Genomic DNA, 21,345 nt, shown 5'->3' on the forward strand with positions numbered 1-21,345 from the left:
TACATTGGCTACCCTCCACTCCATAGGAACTGATCCAGAGTCAATGGAATGTTGGAAAATGACTGTCAATGCATCCACTATTTCCAAGGCCACCTCCTTAAGTACTCTGGGATGCAGTCCATCAGGCCCTGGGGATTTATCGGCCTTCAATCCCATCAGTTTCCCCAACACAATTTCCCGACTAATAAGGATTTCCCTCAGTTCCTCCTCCTTACTAGACTCTCCGACCCCTTTTATATCCGGAAGGTTGTTTGTGTCCTCCTCAGTGAATACTGAACCAAAGTACTTGTTCAATTGGTCCGCCATTTCTTTGTTCCCCGTTATGACTTCCCCTGATTCTGACTGCAGGGGACCTACGTTTGTCTTTACTAACCTTTTTCTCTTTACATATCTATAGAAACTTTTGCAATCCGTCTTAATGTTCCCTGCAAGTTTCTTCTCGTACTCCATTTTCCCTGCCCTAATCAAACCCTTTGTCCTCCTCTGCTGAGTTCTAAATTTCTCCCAGTCCCCGGGTTCGCTGCTATTTCTGGCCAATTTGTATGCCACTTCCTTGGCTTTAATGCTATCCCTGATTTCCCTTGATAGCCACGGTTGAGCCACCTTCCTATTTTTATTTTTACGACAGACAGGAATGTACAATTGTTGTAGTTCATCCATGCGGTCTCTAAATGTCTGCCATTGCCCATCCACAGTCAACCCCTTCAGTATCATTTGCCAATCTATCCTAGCCAATTAACGCCTCATACCTTCAAAGTTACCCTTCTTTAAGTTCTGGACCATGGTCTCTGAATTAACTATTTCATTCTCCATCCTAATGCAGAATTCCACCATATTATGGTCACTCTTCCCCAAGGGGCCTCGCACAACGAGATTGCTAATTAATCCTCTCTCATTACACAACACCCAGTCTAAGATGGCCTCCCCCCTAGTTGGTTCCTTGACATATTGGTCTAAAAAACCATCCCTTATGCACTCCAGGAAATCCTCCTCTACCGTATTGCTTCCAGTTTGGTTAACCCAATCTATGTGCATATTAAAGTCACCCATTATAACTGCTGCACCTTTATTGCACGCACCCCTAATTTCATGTTTGATGCCCTCCCCAACATCACTACTACTGTTTGGAGGTCTGTATACAACTCCCACTAACGTTTTTTGTCCTTTGGTATTCTGCAGCTCTACCCATATAGATTCCACATCATCCAAGCTAATGTCCTTCCGAACTATTGCCTTAATTTGCTCCTTAACCAGCAATGCTACCCCACCTCCTTTTCCTTTTATTCTATCTTTCCTGAATGTTGAATACCCCTGGATGTTGAGTTCCCAGCCCTGATCATCCTGGAGCCACGTCTCCGTAATCCCAATCACATCATATTTGTTAACATCTATTTGCACAGTTAATTCATCCACTTTATTGCGGATACTCCTTGCATTAAGACACAAAGCCTTCAGGCTTGTTCTTTTAACACCCTTTGTCCTTTTAGAATTTTGCTGTACAGTGGCCCTTTTTGTTCTTTGCCTTGGGTTTCTCTGCCCTCCACTTTTCCTCATCTCCTTTCTGTCTTTTGCTTTTGCCTCCTTTTTGTTTCCCTCTGTCTCCCTGCATTGGTTCCCATCCCCCTGCCATATCAGTTTAAATCCTCCCCAACAGCACTAGCAAACACTCCCCCTAGGACATTGGTTCCGGTCCTGCCCAGGTGCAGACCGTCCGGTTTGTACTGGTCCCACCTCCCCCAGAACCGGTTCCAATGCCCCAGGAATTTGAATCCCTCCCTGTTGCACCACTGCTCAAGCCACGTATTCATCTGCGCTATCCTGCGATTCCTACTCTGACTATCACGTGGCACTGGTAGCAATCCCGAGATTACTACTTTTGAGGTCCTACTTTTTAATTTAGCTCCTAGCTCCTTAAATTCGTTTCGTAGGACCTCATCCATTTTTTTACCTATGTCGTTGGTACCAATGTGCACCACGACAACTGGCTGTTCTCCCTCCCTTTTTAGAATGTCCTGCACCCGCTCCGAGACATCCTTGACCCTTGCACCAGGGAGGCAACATACCATCCTGGAGTCTCGGTTGCGGCCGCAGAAACGCCTATCTATTCCCCTCACCATTGAATCCCCAATCACTATTGCTCTCCCACTCTTTTTCCTGCCCTCCTGTGCAGCAGAGCCAGCCATGGTGCCATGAACTTGGCTGCTGCTGCCCTCCCCTGATGAGTCATCCCCCTCAACAGTACCCAAAGCAGTGTATCTGTTTTGCAGGGGAATGACCACAGGTGACTCCTGCACTACCTTCCTTGCACTGCTCTTCCTGTTGGTCTTCCATTCCCACTCGGTGTGAGTATCCCATTCGATGTCAACCTAGAATTAAGAGCCGGGGCTCCCACCGACACTCGCTGGGACTGTCTGGTGCGGGGGTTCGAACCCTGCACTTTCTGACTCAGAGGCGGGAAATCTACCAATAATCCAAAGGCTCATTCCCATTGTGCAATGTTTAAATATGTAATTATTTTGTCTTATTAGATTAGTGCACTAATACAGCATCAGGTGAGATAATAATGGTGAATTAGCAGGCGGTAATCCAGTTGGGGAGATGATATGATATCGTAAACCACGAGAGTGAAACAGTTATGATTAAAATCATAAATTTGTATTTTAATTACATTTAGAAGATGAGAATGGTGACAGGAGAGGTAAAACAAAGGATATTATTGAATGCATGACAATAAGGCCCCAGGATAAGAACATAAAAACATAAGAACATGAGAAATAGGAGCAGGAGTAGGCCATAGGGCTCCTCGAGCCTGCTCCGCCATTTAATACGATCATGGCTGATCTGATCATGGACTCAGGTCCACTTCTCCGCCCGCTCCCCATAACCCCTTATCCACTTATCGTTTAAGAAACTGTCTATTTCTGTCTTAAATTTATTCAATGTCCCATCTTCTACAGCTCTCTGAGGCAGCGATTTCCACAGATTTACAACCCTCTGAGAGAAGAAATTTCTCCTCATCTCTGTTTTAAATGGTCGGCCCCTTATTCTAAGATCATGCCCCCTAGTTCTAGTCGCCCCCATCAGTGGAAACATCCTCTCTGCATCCACCTTGTCAAGCCCCCTCATAATCTTATACATTTCGATAAGATCACTTCTCATTCTTCTGAATTCCAATGAGTGGAGGCCCAACCTACTCAACCTTTCTTCATAAGTCAACCCCCTCATCCCGAAATCAAGCTAGTGAACCTTCTCTGAACTGCCTCCAAAGCAAGTCTATCCTTTCATAAATATGGAAACCAAAACTGCACGCAGTATTCCAGGTGTGGCCTCACCAATAACTTATATAGCTGTAGCAAGACTTCTCTGCTTTTATACTCCATCCCCTTTGTGATACCATTGGCCTTCCTGATCACTTGCTGTACCTGCATATTATCCTTTTGTGTTTCATGCACAAGTACCCCCAGGTCCCGCTGTACTGCGTGCACTTTGCAATCTTTCTCCATTTAAATAATAACTTGCTCTTTGATTTTTTTCTGCCAAAGTGCATGACCTCACACTTTCTGACATTACACTCCATCTGCCAAATTTTTGCCCACTCATTTAGCCTGTCTATGTCCTTTTGCAGATTTTTTGTGTTCTCCTCATACATTGCTTTTCCTCCCATCTTTGTATCGTCAGCAAACTTGGCTACATTACACTCAGTCCCTTCTACCAAGTCATTAATATAGATTGTAAATAGTTGGGATCCCAGCACTGATCCCTGCGGAACCCCACTAGTTACTGGTTGCCAACCTGAGAATGAATCATTTATCCCGACTCTCTGTTCTCTGTTAGTTAGCCAATCCTCTATTCATTCTAATAGATTACACCCAACCCCGTGAATTTTTATCTTATGTAGTAACCTTTTATGTGGTACCTTGTCAAATGCCTTCTGGAAGCCCAAATACACCACATCCACTGGTTCCCCTTTATCCACCCTGTTCGTTACATCCTCAAAGAACTCCAGCAAATTTGTCAAACATGACATCCCCTTCATAAATCCATGCTGACTCTGCCTGACTAAATTTTGCTTTTCCAAATGTCTTGCTAGTGCTTCTTTAATAATGGACTCCAACATTTTCCCAACCACAGATGTTAGGCTAACTGGTCTATAGTTTCCTGCTTTTTGTCTGCTTCCTTTTTTAAATAGGGGCGTTACATTTGAATTTTTCCAAACTGCTGGGACCTCCCCAGAATCCAGGAAATTTTGGTAAATTAAACTAATGCATCCACAATCCCTGCCGCTACTTCTTTTAAAACCCTAGGATGCACGCCATCAGGTCCAGGACATTTACCTGCGTTTAGTCCCATTATCTTACTGAGTACCACCTCCTTAGTGACTGTGATTGTGTTAAGTTCCTCCCCCCCATAGCCCTTGACTATCCACTATCGGGATATTGTTAGTGTCGTCTACCGTAAAGACTGATACCAAATATTTGTTCAGAGTTTCTGCCATCTCCATGTTCCCCATTACTAATCCTCCGGTCTCGTCCTCTAAGGGACCAACATTTACCTTAGCCACTCTTTTCCTTTTTATATTCTTATAAACTCTTGCTATCTGTTTTTATATTTTTTGCGAGTTTACTATCATAGTCTATCTTCCCTTTCTTAATCATTTTTTTAGTCGTTCTTTGCTGGCTTTTAAAAGCTTCCCAATCTTCTGTCCTCCCACTAGTTTTGGCCACTTTGTATGCCCTTGTTTTTAATTGGATATCGTTCTTTATTTCTTTAGTTAACCAACGGATGGCTATCTTTTCTCTTACACCCTTTCCTCCTCATTGGAATATATTTTTCTTGAGAGGTGTGAAATATCTCCTTAAATGTACACCACTGTTCATCAATTGTCCTACACTTTAATCTGTTTTCCCAGTCCACTTTACCCAACTCTGCCCTCATACCTTCATAGTCTCCTTTATTTAAGCTTAGTACCCTGGTTAGAGATCCCACTTTATCACCCTCCATCTGAATTTGAAATTCAATCATGCTGTGATCACTCATTCTGAGGGGATCCTTTACTTGGAGATTGTTTATTAATCCTATCTCATTACACAGGACCAAATCTAAGATAGCCTGCCCCCTGGTTGGTTCCGTTACATACTGCTCAAGGAATCCATCCCTTACGCACTCTATGAACTCCTCCTCAAGCCTACCCTGACCAATTTGATTTGTCCAATCAATATGGAGGTTAAAATCACTTATGATTATTGCTGTTCCCTTTTTACAAGCCCCCACTGTTTCCTGGTTTATGCTCCGACCAACAGAGTTGCTACTATTATGGGGCCAATAGACTACGCCCATTAGTGACTTTTTCCCTTATTATTCCTTATCTCCACCCAAACTGTTTCAACACCATTATCATTTGAGCCAATATTGTTTCTTAGATTTATGATATTGGACTATTAGACTTATTAGACTTTTGTTTATATTGAATTACAGGATAATTTACTGGCTAGTGTAAATTAAACTGCAGTAGCCCGGTAGCCATGTTGGGGCCTTGCAGTGAAGGCTTCCTTTGGCAAAATCTTAAAACACAGAAAACACTTTGAATTTCTTCGTTTAACTATAAGTCAACAAGTAATAAAGGAATTCTAATTCAAACCAACTGTTAATTGTAACTGTATTGAACTTCTTGAACTCAAAAGCAAAGCGTAATTGAGGATTAATTTACAGCTGAATAGGCACAAAATGCAAGTTTGGAATAACTGAGATTGTCCTAATTAAACCCCTTTAAATATCATTGCTTCAATATAGTTGTGCTTGGGTGGCAATATCTCCTCAGTGTATCCAAATTAAGAAATCTTATGAGCAGTGCATAAAAAATTCTGCGGCAAATACAGAAATGCCTGTGTATAAGTGCTCTGGAATGGATTTATTTTATGATTCTAAGAAAGGCCCCAGTGTTTTTTCCTTACTGTGTGAAGTTGTTTATACAATATAAATACAGAATTATTTCCGGAAAGAATTAATTTCACAGAAACCCAAAATTATTGGCTCTGGGCTCTTGCACTAGGGGGTGTAATGAGTGAATGGATTTATAACAAAGTGTGACTTGTCTTTATTTGATGTGACTGTGCTTAATATCGAGCTTCAGGGATAATAGGTGGGGGAGGAAATGAAAGGAGCTATAGTGTTGTGTTTCCTGTCTCAACTTCCCAAACCTTTTATTGAAGTTGAATATATTCTTGTGATGTTAGCATGAGGTAGCTTTTTGACCACTTATTCTAATTCTCCTAAGATTTTCTTTTTCTGTGATGTGACTATAGGTCGTTATTTTTTTCTTCCTTGTCAAGGACCATTTGACTTAGTGTCACTTTCAGGTTGACCCCTTCCACAAGCAAAAGCTGCTGTGGCAGAGGGGACAAATGGTCTGGCACTCGAGCAAAACAGAATAGTCCTTCAGCCTAGTTTAAATTCTGGGTACCAACTTCATGAAGGGAGTAGGGGCAATGAATAATGAGAATTTTATTATGGCCAGCTGGCTGAAGATAGCTGTATGCAAAACAAAAAATAGAAAATGGATGTTCTTTTTTAAAAGCTATTTATGCCACAGAATCAGCAGTGTCACTTACTTGATCAGTGTACTGTCTGAATGCTACAACAACAATTTGCATTTCTATAGCGTTTTTAACATAGTAAAGCACACCAAGGTGCTTCACAGGAGCGTTATCAAACAAAATTTGACACCAAGCCACACAAGGAGCTATTAGGACAGATGATCAAAAAGCTTGGTCAGAGAGGTAGGTTTTAAGCAGCGTCTTAAAGGATGATAGAACGGTAGAGAGAGGTAGAGAGGTTTGGGGAGGGAATTCCAGGGCTAGCGGTCCAGGTAGCTGAAGGCACGGCCACCAATGATAGGGCAAAGGAAATCAGGGATGAGCAAGAGGCAAGGAATTGGATGAACGCAGAGATCTCGGAGTGTTGTAGGGCTGGGAATGCTTGGAATGGTACAGCATGAAGTTACAGCAAGAGAAAGACAAGGGGGCTGGAATTCTGAAATTGAAACAGTTAATACTAGCAATGCACAGTAGCTCCCTCAGCACCCGAAGAAAAGACAGGATAAAGTTTCTGCTGTCAAAACTCCTGAGCATTCCATCAATGTACTCTGTTCAGATTAATATCTCTACAGCAACAGATCAATGGAGGCCCAGTTTATCAGGGATGGGTCATCTATACAATAACTTCTGTGACAGAATTTCTTAGTGATTAACTCACACGTCTCTCAACAACAACAACTTATATTTATATAGCGCTTTTAATGTAGAAAAACATCCAAATCGTTTCACAGGAGCATTATAAAAAGTTTGACACTGAGCTACATAAGGAGATATTAGGGCAGATGACCAAAATCTTGGTTTTAAGGAGCGTCTTAAATGAGGAAACAGGTAGAGAGGTGGAGAGTTTTAGGGAGGGCATTCCAGAGTTTAGAGCCTAGGCAGCTGAAGGCACGGCTGCCAATGGCGGAGCGATTAAAATCATGGATGCTCAAGAGGCCAGAATTGAAGGAGTGCAGATATTTCAGAGGATTGGAGAGCTGGAAGAGATTACAGAGATAGGGAGAGGCGAGGCCATGGAGGGATTTGACAACAAGGATCAGAACTTTAAAATTGAGGCGATGCTTAACCAGGAGCCAATGTAGATCAGCGAGTACAAGGGTGATGGGTGAATGAGACTTGGTGTGAGTCAAGACTATAAAAGAAAGCCAGCAGACATAAACAAATGTGTTAATGTTAAGAAAGGTTCTTCTGATAACTGGTGATTTACTCTGGATCTCAGTGAGTGAATAAGCTTTAGAGGGAGATCCTCCACATGGTGAGTTGCACATTTATACCAATGGAAGAAGAGATGCCCCTGTCAGTGGTCTGGAGAAGTATTTGCACCACAGTTTCCTGGCTGAGCTCATTTGCATATTGGTTGGAGTAGTGATTGACATAAAACCGGTGTACAAAGGGTGTGATCTGCTGGGGCCCATGTCACTCAGGAAACAGCCTTTAAAAAGCCAGTTCTGCCCCTAGATAGCAGCAGCAGATTAGTAAAGATAAGTTGGCTCAATCACTTGTCAACTAGTTCCATATTTTTTCATGAGTGTTTTTGTGCCACTTTAGCATGTCTACTGTAGGAGCGGCTGACAGACGCAGCCAAACAAGGGACCAGGGCACGGTGGATGGGCAGACAAGATGCTACAATTGGACAGAGTCTGATCTGCAAGCTCTCCTTGAGGAAACTGATATCAGGGTGACACAGACCGCTGTGTCTCTGTGGCAGGAAACCTGCTAGAAATGTCACTCGCGCCCTGTGGAAGGAGGTGGCACTGGCATTGAATGCCAACTCTCTGTCTCCCAGAACTGCAGACCAGTGCTGCAAGAAATTCATTGATCTCACCAGGGCAGACAAGATAGCACGTCGACCACCACTCTTCCTTTTCTTCCTTGGTCACCCTGAGCACCAGGACACTGTTCACCCTCTAAAAATAACAGCTGTACAACTAACCCTTTGCATTCCACTCTGGTTAAGGGGAACTTTAACCCAAGATCTTGCACTATGACTACCCATCACCTCTAACAGCAATTACTTGTATGCACAACTCTAAAGCTTCCTCCACCTTACCAGGTTGATACCACCACCTCTCGCGCTTCAACTCACCCAAACTGCTTTGCACAAAGTCCTCAACTTACCCATCCCCTAATTGACAGTCTTGTGAGAATATGGCACACAATGCCTAGAAAAGGTAGACCTCTAGAGGGGGCATCCCCAACCTTAAACTCCTCATACCTAATGCACAGAAGGACATGCAGGACATGGGAAGTGTTATGTTTGTAAACCTGTAAATAACATGTCTAACCACCAGAGGGCTTATCCCCTGGAGTCCCAAGGGATCCCACAATCCCTTGGGAGCACCTGTATATAAGGAGGTCTCACAGGCTGGAGAGGCACTCTGAGATCTATAATAAAGGACTATGGTCACACCTTTGAGCTTACATTATCTGGCCTGACTCTTTATTCAAGACATAGCAACTGGCGACAAGATACAAATGACGAACCACACCGCAACAATGCAGAGAACCATGGACATCCTGGAGAAATTTTCAGAGGGAGATGATTGGGAAACCTTTGTGGAGCGACTCAACCAATACTTCGTGGCCAACCAGCTGGAAGGAGAAGTGAACGCTGCCAAACGAAGGGCGATCCTCCTCACTGTTTGCGGGGCACCAACATATGGCCTCATGAAAAATCTGATCACTCTAGCGAAACCCACAGACAAGTCATATGATGAGTTGTGCACACTGGTCCAGGAGCATCTAAACCCGAAGGAAAGCGTTCTGATGGCGAGGTATCGGTTCTACACGTACAAGAGGTCTGAAGGCCAGGAAGTGGGAAGCTACGTCGCTGAGCTAAGGCACCTTGCAGGACATTGCGAATTTGAAGGAAACTTGGAGCACATGCTCAGGGACTTCTTTGTACTTGGCATTGGCCATGAAGTAATACTTCGCAAACTTTTGACTGTAGAGACCCCAACCTTGAGTGAAGCCATAGCGATAGCCCAGGCATTTATCACCATCAGTGACAATACCAAACAAATTTCTCAGCACACGAGTGCTGCTGCAAGTACTGTGAACAAAGTAATGTTGTTTTCGAATCAAAATATAGAGGGCAGAACTTACTCGCCTGCATGTCCGCAGATGACTTAGAGTCCACCATCAAGAGTGGTGAATACAAAGCCATTAACACCTTGTTAACGCTGCGGGGATGATCATCGTTTCCATTCATGCCGCTTCAAAGGATACATTTGCAAGGGCTGTGGAACAATGGGACACCTCCAACGCATGTGCAGGCGAGCTGCAAACCCTGGTAATCATGCAAACCACCATGTTGCAGAGGAGGACAGATCCACGGTGGATAATGACGAACTAGAGCCTTAGACCGAGGAGGCAGAGGTATATGGGGTGCACACATTTACCACAAAGTGTCCCGCGATATTGCTGAAGGTTGAATTAAATGGACTCCCCGTGTCCATGGAGCTGGACATGAGCGCAAGCCAGTCCATAATGAGCAAAAAGACTTTTGATAAATTGTGGTGCAGCAAAGCCTCAAGGCCAGTCCTGTCTTCCATTCGTACTAAACTGAGAACGTACACAAGGAACTGCTTCCCGTGATCGGCAGTCATACCATAAAGGTCTCCTAGGATGGAGTGGTGCACGAGTTACCACTCTGGGTGGTACCAGGCGATGGTCCCAGTTCCAGCGTATCTTTCCCAGTTCCAGCGTATCTTTCCCGGAGCTGGCTGGGAAAGATACGCTGGAACTGGGTCGACGTCCGAACACTTTCGTCCGTCGACGACACCTCATGTGCCCAGGTCCTAAACAAGTTCCCCTCGCTGTTCGAACCAGGCATCGGGAAGTTCCAAGGAGCAAAAGTCCAGATCCATTTGATTCTGGGGGCGCGATCCATCCATCACAAGGCGAGAGTGGTACCCTACATGATGAGTTAGAGGGTGGAGATCGAACTGGACAGGCTGCAACGAGAAGGCATCATTTTTCTGATCGAATTCAATGAGTGGGCCAGTCCGATTGTTCCAGTCCTCAAGGGAGACGGCACCTTCAGAATCTGTGGTGATTACAAAGTAACTATCAATCTTTTCTCCCTGCAGGATCATTACCCGCTACCGAAGATAGACGACCTATTGTGATGCTGGCGGGAGGGAAAACGTTCACGAAGCTGGACTTGGCCTCGGCCTACATGACGCAGGAGCTGGAGGAATCATCGAAAGACGTCACCTGCATCAACACGCACAAAGGTCTCTTTATTTACAACGGATGCCGTTTGGGTATCGATCGGCCACAGCGATATTCCAGAGGAACATGGAAAGCTTGTTGAAGTCTGTCCCACGCACCGTGGTCTTCCAGGATGACATTTTGGTTACCGGTCGGGACACCGTCGAGCAGCTGCAGAACCTGGAGGAGGTTCTTAGTCGGTTTAATCGTGTGGGGCTCAAGCTCGAAGTGCGTTTTCCTAGCACCTGAAGTGGAATTCCTCCGGAGAAGAATCGCGGCGGATGGCATCAGGCCCACCGATTCGAAGACAGAGGCAATCAAGAACGCATCGAGACCACAGAATGTGACGGAGCTGCGGTCGTTTCTTGGACTCCTGAACAATTTTGGTAACTTCTTACCGGGTCTGAGCACATTGTTAGAACCACTGCACTCTTTAGGTCTTACTGCGCAAAGGAGATGAATGGATATGGAGTAAAAGTCAAGGAAATGCCTTTGAGAAAGCTAGGAAGCTGTTATGTTCAAACAACTTGCTCGTGTTGTACGATCCATGTAAGCGTTTGGTACTAGCTTGTGATGTGTCATCATATGGGGTTGGGTGTGTATTGCAACAAGCTAATGAATTTGGGAAATTGCAACCGGTTGCTTATGCATCCAGAAGTCTGTCTAAGGCCGCGAGGGCCACAGTATGATCAAAAAAGAAGCGTTAACGTGTGTTTACGGGGTATAGAAAATGCATCAATATCTGTTTAGGCTCAAATTTGAATTGGAAACCGACCATAAGCCTCTTATATCCCTCTTTTCTGAAAGCAAGGGGATAAATACGAATGTATCGGCCCGCATCCAGAGCTAGGCGCTCACGTTGTCCGCATACTACTACGCCATCCGCCATAGACCAGGCACAGAAAATTGTGCTGATGCTCTCAGCAGGCTGCCATTGCCCACCACAGGGGTGGAGATGATACAGCCCGCAGATTTAGTCATGGTAATGGAAGCATTCAAGAGTGAGCAATCACCTGTTACCGCCCGACAGATTAGAACCTGAACGAGCCAGGACCTCTTCCTGTCCTTACTAAAAAACTGTGTGCTCCACGGGAATTGGTCTAGTGTCCCGTGAGAGATGCAGGATGAAATAAAGCCGTACCAGTGGCATAAGGATGAAATGTCTATACAGGCGGACTGCTTCCTATGAGGTAATCGGGTAGTGGTGCCAAAAAAGGACAGGGACACTTTCATTAGTGACTTCCACAGCACCCACCCAGGCATTGTAATGATGAAAGTGATAGCCAGATCCCACGTGTGGTGGCCCAGTATCGATGCAGACTTAGAGTCCTGTGTGCACAAACGTAATACATGTTCACAGTTAAGCAATGAACCCAGGGAGGCGCCACTATGTTTATGGTCCTGGCCCTCCAAACCATGGTCCAGGGTCCATGTCGACTATACAGGCCCATTGTTGGGAAAAATTTTCTTCGTGGTTGTAGATGCGTACTCCAAATGGATTGAATGTGTGATAATGTCGGCAAGCACATCTGCTGCTACCATTGAAAGCCTGCGGGCCATGTTTACCACGCACGGCTTGCCTGATGTCCTTGTAAGTGACAATGCGCCGTGCTTTACCAGTGCCGAGTTCAAGGAGCTCATGACCCGCAATGGGATCAAACATATCACATCTGCCCCGTTTAAACCAGCGTCCAACAGTCAGGCAGAACGAGCAGTTCAAACAATCAAGCATAGCTTGAAAAAGGTACCTGAAGGCTCACTGCAGACTCGCTTATCCCGAGTCCTGCTTAGTCACCGCACAAGACCCCACTCGCTCACTGGGGTCCCTCCCGCTGAATTGCTCATGAAAAGGGCACTTAAGACAAGGCTCTCATTAGTCCACCCTGATCTGCACGAACAGGAAGAGAGCAGGCAGCTTCAACAGAATACATATCATGATCACGCAAATGTGTCACGCGAAATTGAGATAAATGATCCTGTATTTGTGTTGAACTATGGATAAGGTCCCAAGTGGCTTCCTGGCACTGTTTCGGCCAAAGAGGGGAGTAGGGTGTTTGTGGTCAAACTCTCAAATGGACTCACCTGCAGGAAACACTTGGACCAAACCAAACTCAGATTTAGGACTATCCAGAACAACCCACAAAAGACTCCACCTTTTTCAACCCTCCAACACAAACACAATTGGCAACCGAACCAGCAGTTGACCACGAAGCAGAACCCATCACGCGCAGCAGCCTAACAAATGACTCACCAAAACCAGCATTTGCATCGAGATGATCAACCAGGGAAAGGAAAGCACCAGATCGACTCACATTGTAAATAGTTACACTATTGACTTTGCGGGGGAGTGTTGTTATATATGTAAACCTGTAAACACCTTGTTTAACCACCAGAGGGCTTATCCCCTGGAGTCCCAAGGGATCCCACAATCCCTTGGGAGCACCTGTATATAAGGAGGCCTCACAGGCTGGAGAGACACTCTGAGATCTGTGATAAAGGACTACGGTTACACCTTACATTTGAGCTTGCAGTATCTAGTCTGACTCTTTATTCAAGACATAACAGGAAGGGACTCTTTTCTTGTTGTGGGTGTTGGCGAGGTCGGGGACATATTAACAGTTCCAGGTTGGTGAATGATCCTCCCCACTGTCGCCCTGGAAACTGTGAAGCACCACCAAGCTACCAGCCTCTCCTTCCTTCTCTGTCTGCTTAATCCCAAAGATTTAATGCTTACTCGTTCTTAGCCTCTACCCTTCTTTGCTGCAGATTGACGACAGCACAGAAGGAGGAAGATGATGAGGCACAACTACCTCCTTGTGGACTATGGTGATGATAAGGAAAATGAGGATGATGTAGATGGAGAAGAAGTCAACTCAAGCCCATTCATGAGTTCATGCAAACATCTTCTGCCGCATGTGCCTCTGTCCCAACCCCTCAAACTCAATCGCTGTGTTACTTGCTCATTTACTCCCACACATCAGCTCAGATATTTTCATCTGGGGAGAATGTTAATGAGGATCTGGTACCAGGCAAGTCACAGAGGACAAGGAATCCGGAGGAGTGGGGAATGGGCAAGGTCTTCATTGCTGGAACCAATGGAGCAAGCGCGAGCTTCATTGAGATCATCCAGTTCAGATCACCACCTGAAAAATAACCAAGGCCCAGTCGGAAGCACAGCATCCAGCTCTGGTAGCGACAGGGGAGGGAATAGAGAGCAGCCTCCAGACCATGGTGACTAGGCTGCATGCTGCTGTCTCGCAGGGCTTTCAGGATCCGGAAGTAGACCAGCCTTCCCACTGATCAGTGTGGCCAAAGGCCCAGGGCCCAGTGGAATTGCGATGGTTGGAGTCCACCTTCCTGATGCTGCCATCTCACCGGACAGCATCCAATGACAGGTCTCTGGCCATCCCCCTCAGAGCACCATAAGAACATAAGAATTAGGAACAGGAGTAGGCCATCTAGGCCCTCGAGCCTGCTCCGCCACTCAACAAGATCATGGCTGATCTGGCCGTGGACTCAGCTCCACTTACCCGTCCGCTCCCCGTAACCCTTTATTCCCTTATTGGTTAAAAATCTATCTATCTGTGACTTGAATACATTCAATGAGCCAGCCTCAACTGCTTCCTTGGGCAGAGAATTCCACAGATTCACAACCCTCTGGGAGAAGAAATTCCTTCTCAACTCGGTTTTAAATTGGCTCCCCCATATTTTGAGGCTGTGCCCCCCAGTTCTAGTCTCCCCGACCAGTGGAAACAACCTCTCTGCCTCGAACTTGTCTATCCCTTTCATTATTTTAAATGTTTCTATAAGATCACCCCTCATCCTTCTGAACTCCAACGAGTAAAGACCCAGTCTGCTCAATCTATCATCATAAGGTAACCCCCTCATCTCCGGAATCAGCCTAGTGAATCGTCTCTGTACCCCCTCCAAAGCCAGTATATCCTTCCTTAAGTAAGGTGACCAAAACTGCACGTAGTACTCCAGGTGCGGCCTCACCAATACCCTGTACAGTTGCAGCAGGACCTCCCTGCTTTTGTACTCCATCCCCCTCGCAATGAAGGCCAACATTCCATTCGCCTTCCTGCAAACTAACTTTTTGGGATTCATGCACAAGGACCCCCAGGTCCCTCTGCACCGCAGCATGTTGTAATTTCTCCCCATTCAAATAATATTCCCCTTTACTGTTTTTTTTCCCAAGGTGGATGACCTCACATTTTCCGACATTGTATTCCAACTGCCAAACCTTAGCCCATTCGCTTAACCTATCTAAATCTCTTTGCAGCCTCTCTGTGTCCTCTACACAACCTGCTTTCCCACTAATCTTTGTGTCATCTGCAAATTTTGTTACACTACACTCTGTCCCCTCTTCCAGGTCATCTATGTATATTGTAAACAGTTGTGGTCCCAGCACCGATCCCTGTGGCACACCACTAACCACCGATTTCCAACCTGAAAAGGACCCATTTATCCCGACTCTCTGCTTTCTGTTAGCCAGCCAATTCTCGATCCACGCTAATACATTTCCTCTGACTCCGCGTACCTTTATCTTCTGCAGTAACCTTTTGTGTGGCACCTTATTGAATGCCTTTTGGAAATCTAAATACACCACATCCATCAGTACACCTCTATCCACCATGCTCGTTATATCCTCAAAGAATTGCAGTAAATTAGTTAAACATGATTTCCTCTTCATGAATCCATGTTGCGTCTGCTTGATTGCACTATTCCTATCTAGATGTCCCGCTATTTCTTCCTTAATGATAGCTTCAAGCATTTTCCCCACTACAGATGTTAAACTAACCAGCCTATAGTTACCTGCCTTTTGTCTGCCCCTTTTTTTAAACAGAGGCGTTACATTAGCTGCTTTCCAATCCACTGGTACCGCCCCAGAGTCCAGAAAATTTTGGTAGATTATAACGAATGCCTCTGCTATAACTTCCACCACCTCTTTTAATACCCTGGGATGCATTTCATCAGGACCAGGGGACTTGTCTAACTTGAGTCCCATTCGCCTGTTCAGCACTACCTCCCTAGTAATAGTGATTGTCTCAAGGTCCTCCCTTCCCACATTCTCGTGACCAGCAATTTTTGGCATGGTTTTTGTGTCTTCCGCTGTGAAGACCGAAGCAAAATAATTGTTTAAGGTCTCAGCCATTTCCACATTTCCCATTATTAAATCCCCCTTCTCATCTTCTAAGGGACCAACATTTACTTTAGTCACTCTTTTCCGTTTTATATATCGGTAAAAGCTTTTACTATCTGTTTTTATGTTTTGCGCTAGTGGAATGTGGGAGGGGACAGCAGGCTACCCAAGAGCAAGCTCCAGAGATGCAGCCAGAAGCTACTCCCTTGCCAGGTGCAAGCTGCCATGCGAGGAGGGCCGCCTCAGTCTCCTGAGCCATTTGCAGACCCTGAGCAACTGGATACTGGCCCACAGGTTACACTGAGGAGAAGCACTAAATTAGGTGAAAGAAAGGGCATTTGTATCTGCTGAGGAAGCACTGGGACAAAGATTGTTGGTGTGTTGTCATGTTGTAGGATGGGTGGTGCATTGAAGGAATTTACCCTTTATTGGAAAGTCGGCGAGAAGGGAATAAGGCTCTGGTGTCAAAAGTTGACTGTGTTACATAGAGCAGAAGACACCAGGAATTCAGTGGATTGATTTGTGGGGTGGAAGACCCCTTGTACCTACCACAAAAGGTTACTTGCACTGATTATGCACTTAAATTACACCTAATAGGGTGGGGAAATTCTCCCCCAAGATATCCATTCAAACACTCCACATTGTGAAAGCAGCAGAAATAAAGTCTGCTAATTCACTTCATCGGTCGGAGTACTGGGTGGTGAACAATGCAGTCTCAGGAACTGTAAAGCTTTATCTATCAGTTTCAGAAAAAGATTATAGACACCAGCAACACTCTTCCAGAATCACCTTCCATATTTTCCCTGCGCCATTCTCTTAACTAAACCTTCACTTGTCAACCAGCTTACTGACTTGGTTATCCTTCCATATTGGTTAACTAGGCTTGGAACTGGCTTGCTCAGCCAGCAAGAGTGAAGTGTAGGTGAACTGGGCAGGATGTGGAATGACATTACTGGTCAGACCTCACTATAATTTAAAGTTCTCATTGACATGTATTATAAACTTGGCAAAGCCCTGACTGATTTGTACTCTGAGATTTGGGACATTTCATTGATCACACATTGAACAACAATTTTATGTGATGGGATTTGGCTCGAAGTTCCTTTACTCTGGAGGCAGAATGAAGGCTTCCTGATAATGAGCAGGACATACCAATAAATCCAATAGGGAATTCAGGAGAAACTTCTTTACCCAGAGGGTGGTGAGAATGTGAAACTCGCTACCACATAGAGTAGTTGAGGTGAATAGCATAGATGTATTTAAGGTAAAGCTAGATAAACACATGAGGGAGAAAGGATAAGTAAGGTATGCTGATAGGGTGAGATGAAGAGGAGTAGAGGAGGCTCATGTAGAGCATAAAGATTGGCACAGACTGTTTCTGTGCTGTAAATTCTATGGCCCGGATTTTGTGGTGGTAATGATGGCGAACTGTCAGGATTTGTGGATGTGCAGATAAATGCGGAGATCCTGAAGTTGTGGTCAGTCATTCCCTGCTCCATCACAGGCTGCGTGGTGGAACTCCTCATAACCGGCAATCAGTGAAATCAGTTGAACTGAAGAAAACTTCCACTTTTTTGCTCTAATATCGCTGTTAGACACCCCATAAAAAGTTAACGGCAGATTGACTACTTTGTTCTGGCCTAAAACAACTAATTTTGTATTTGTGGCATGTCAAATTTCTTCATTATGATAGAAAATTACTAGATTTTTAAAATAATAAAAAATATATTTTCTTTTGACAGCACTGCAATCAAATTAATGTCGAGAAAGCTAAAGCTTTCACCACAGAGATCGCAAAATCTTTGTGGGCAGCTTTCTTCGAGGCCAGCGGCGATCACCGTCGTTTCACTGCTGACCACATATTCCGGGCCATCCTATGTAATTCTGTGCACTCCCATCACCATTTTCTGCTGTCATCGAAGTTTTCCCTAAAGGAGAAAAGAAGAGGTGCTGTGACACTTCGAGTGGTGCAGGAATAAAATGCTTGTTCGCCCTGGAGATACGGTGCTTCAGCAAATATTGTACACTTTACTATAATCACCATCCTGAATCCACTGTAATTGTTCTAATGAAGTGTGGATATCAAAAACCCAATACCGTCAAAGAATGTTTGCCGCATTTTTTCTCCTATGGGTTCGAGGTAATATGTGCCAAGGTTATGCCTGCAGCATTCCAGGCGCCAAGTGAAAGACAGAGAGGATTTGCTAATCTGCCCGAAGTGGACCTGACACATTATTTGATTTAGATACAAATTGTAGCAGAAGCCCACGTTTCCATGGAACCAGGGCAGGTGTGGCTGGCTGAAGCATCAGTGACATCTGCAGTGAATTCAGTGCGCCAAGTCTCAAGTTGAGTTTTGTAAAGGCTTGGCATGAAGGGAGCTACTTTAAATCTTTACCAGTGGTTCAAGCCCAACTGACTTAAATATGCTCCTTTAACTTGTGAACTACAAGAGGTTCAGCACTTGTAGCCCATGTAAATTCTGAGATGGATCCAGTCACTGGCACTGATGACTGAGCGCTGAAATCTCCGAACAGGCCTGAAACACATGAATATTTTGGGATTTAAAATCTCAGGCAGTGGTGATGTGTGTTAATGAGCCTGTTATAGGAGTCTGAACACTGTGACAGACAAGGGACCTGTGAAACCACAGCAGTGAATGGTCTGCTACCTCAATGCAATTACATTAATGCCCAAAAGGAGCCCGTGTTGGCTCTTTGAAAGAGGTATAGAACTAGTCCCACCTCACTGCTCCTTCCCCATAGCCTTGCCATTGTTTCCTTTTCAAGTATTTATCCAATTCCCTCTTGAAAGTTACTATTGAATCTGCTTCCACCAGCCTTTCAGACAGTGCATTCCAGACCACAACAATCCACTGCATTAAAAAAAACCTGCTCATCTCCCAGTGGGATTTTTTGTCAATTATCTTGAATTTGTGTACACTGTATTGACCCTCCTGCCAATGGAAACAGTTTCTCCTTACTTACTCTGTCAAAACCGCTCATAATTTTGTATACCTCGAGTAAATCTACCCTTAACCTAATATAGAAGCAAGAAAGACTAACTTTTATGTATGATCTTTCACGACATCAGGATGTCCCAAAGTGCTTTGCAGCCAATGAAGTACTTCTGAAGTGTAGTCACTGTTGTGATGTAGGAATGATGGCAGCCAATTTCTGCATAGCAAGATCCCACAAACAACACTCTGATAATGACCAGATAATATATTCTTTTAATGATGTTTTTGAGAGAAAAATACCGCAGTTCATAATTAAGCATCCCCCACATTCTCAATGTACCAGTGAAGTGACAATACCAGGCACCCTGGAATCTACCGACCCACTCATAGCAGATTATGGGGCTGAAATGATAACGAGGGAGCCTTGATCAGCTAGCTGCGGATAAGTTTGATAGGCTGACCTTGAGGTTGCGCTTAGGTTTGCCAATTCTGGTTGGTCGTATTCCTGGAGGTTTCACCACATGACCTCCCTCCCCCAACTGCCTCATCCCAGACAAACAGTCTGTTTACCCCCCTCCCCCTCAACCCCCATCAACAATATTTTTATACCTGATAAATGAACGTGTTCAAAGAAAGCTAAAAGGAACACACTATTTTTTGGCATGCACCAATGCTAGTTCATTCAGGGTTGACTGCAGCAGTGAGATTAACCTTTCGTTGCAGGAGGTTCCGGGACAATTACGGAAAGTTAGCAACCCTAGCTGTGTGGGATCTGGTTATTAGGTGGCTGGAGTAACATTGGTCCGATTTCAGGCTGGATAAGTTCCCACAGTTGTAAGAGCCAGTGCACTGTGCTCCTGATGCCCCGAGCTCTTACCAGCTGTGGTGCTAACTTTTACAGTGCATTATATTTTATTTAATATTTACACTTTTATTTTGGAATGCTTGAATTGCATGTTGATACTTACAACATACCAGGGAGAATCCCCCAGAAAAAAAGCATAAATAAAGTAAAAAGCTAAGTATCACCCCGGGGGGTAATTGAGTGATCCCATGCTCCAGTGGGGAGCAGCACACAGGCCAGTGCCAATCTGAGAGCAGCAACAACTTGCAGTTATATTCTAGTACAGGGAGAGTAGCAGATAGTGAGTAAAGAACTTGCATTTATATAGCGCCTTTCTTGACCTCAGAATGTCCCAAACCACTTTGCAGCCAATTAAGTACTTTTGAAGTGCAGTCACTGTTGTAATATAGTAAACGCGGCAGCCAATTTGAGCACAGCAAGCTCCCACAAACTGCAATGTGATAATGACCAGGTGATCTATTTTAGTGATGTTGATTGAGGGATAAATATTGGCCAGGACACCGGAGAGAACTCCCCTGCTCTTCTCCGAAATAGTGCCATGGTATCTTTTACGTCCACCTGAGAGGGCAGACGGGGCCTCGGTTTAAAGTCTCACCTGAAAGACAGCACCACCGACAGTGCAGCAATCTGGAGTGTCAGCCTGGATTATGTGGTCAAGTCTCTGGAGTGGGACTCAAACTCGCAGACCTTTTGACTCAGAGGCGAGAGGTATACCAACTGAGCCAAGGTTGACACAGTATCATAGAAACATAGAAAATAGGTGCAGGAATAGGCCATTCGTCCCTTCGAGCCTGCACTACCATTCAATAAGATCATGGCTGATCATGCAACTTTAGTACCCTATTCCTGCTTTCTCTCCATACCCCTTGATCCATTTAGCCATAAGGATCACATCTAACTCCCTTTTGAATATATCTAATGAACTGGCCTCAACAACTTTCTGTGGTAGAGAATTCCACAGGTTCACAATTCTCTGAGTGAAGAAGTTTCTCCTCATTTCAGTCCGAACTGGCTTACTCCTTATCCTTAGACTGTGACCCCTGGTTCTGGACTTCACCAACATCGGGAATATTCTTCCTGCATCTAATCTGTCCAATCCCATCAGAATTTTATATGTTTCTATGAGATCCCTCTTATTCTTCTAAATTCCAGTGAATATAAGCCTCGTCGATCCAATCTTTCTTCAGATATCATTCCTACCATCCCGGGAATCAGTCTGGTGAACCTTCGCTGCACTCCCTCAATAGCAAGAATAACCTTCCTCAGATTAGGAGATCAAAACTGAACACAATATTCAAGGTGTGGCCTCACCAAGGCCCTGTACAACTGCAGCAAGACTTCGCTGCTCCTATACTCAAATCCTCTCACTATGAAGGCCAACATGCCATTTGCCTTCTTCACCGCCAACTTTCAATGACTGATGTACCATGACACCCAGGTCTCGTTGCACCTCCCCTTTTCCTAATCTCTCACCATTCAGATAATATTCCGCCTTCCTATTTTTGCCACCAAAGTGGATAACCTCACATTTATCTACATTATACTGCATCTGCCAAGCATTTGCCCACTC

At 44.8% G+C, this 21,345-nt stretch overlaps 1 protein-coding gene across 1 annotated transcript in view; it reads left to right on the forward strand.

Moving 5' to 3' along the window:
- The window catches only part of LOC139255129 (receptor tyrosine-protein kinase erbB-4-like), a 1,872,364-nt gene that overhangs the window by 605,789 nt on the left and 1,245,230 nt on the right, over window positions 1-21,345 (forward strand). The window lies entirely within an intron of this gene.

The sequence above is a fragment of the Pristiophorus japonicus genome, chromosome 3, assembly GCF_044704955.1.
Source record: "Pristiophorus japonicus isolate sPriJap1 chromosome 3, sPriJap1.hap1, whole genome shotgun sequence".
NCBI lineage: Eukaryota > Metazoa > Chordata > Chondrichthyes > Pristiophoridae > Pristiophorus > Pristiophorus japonicus.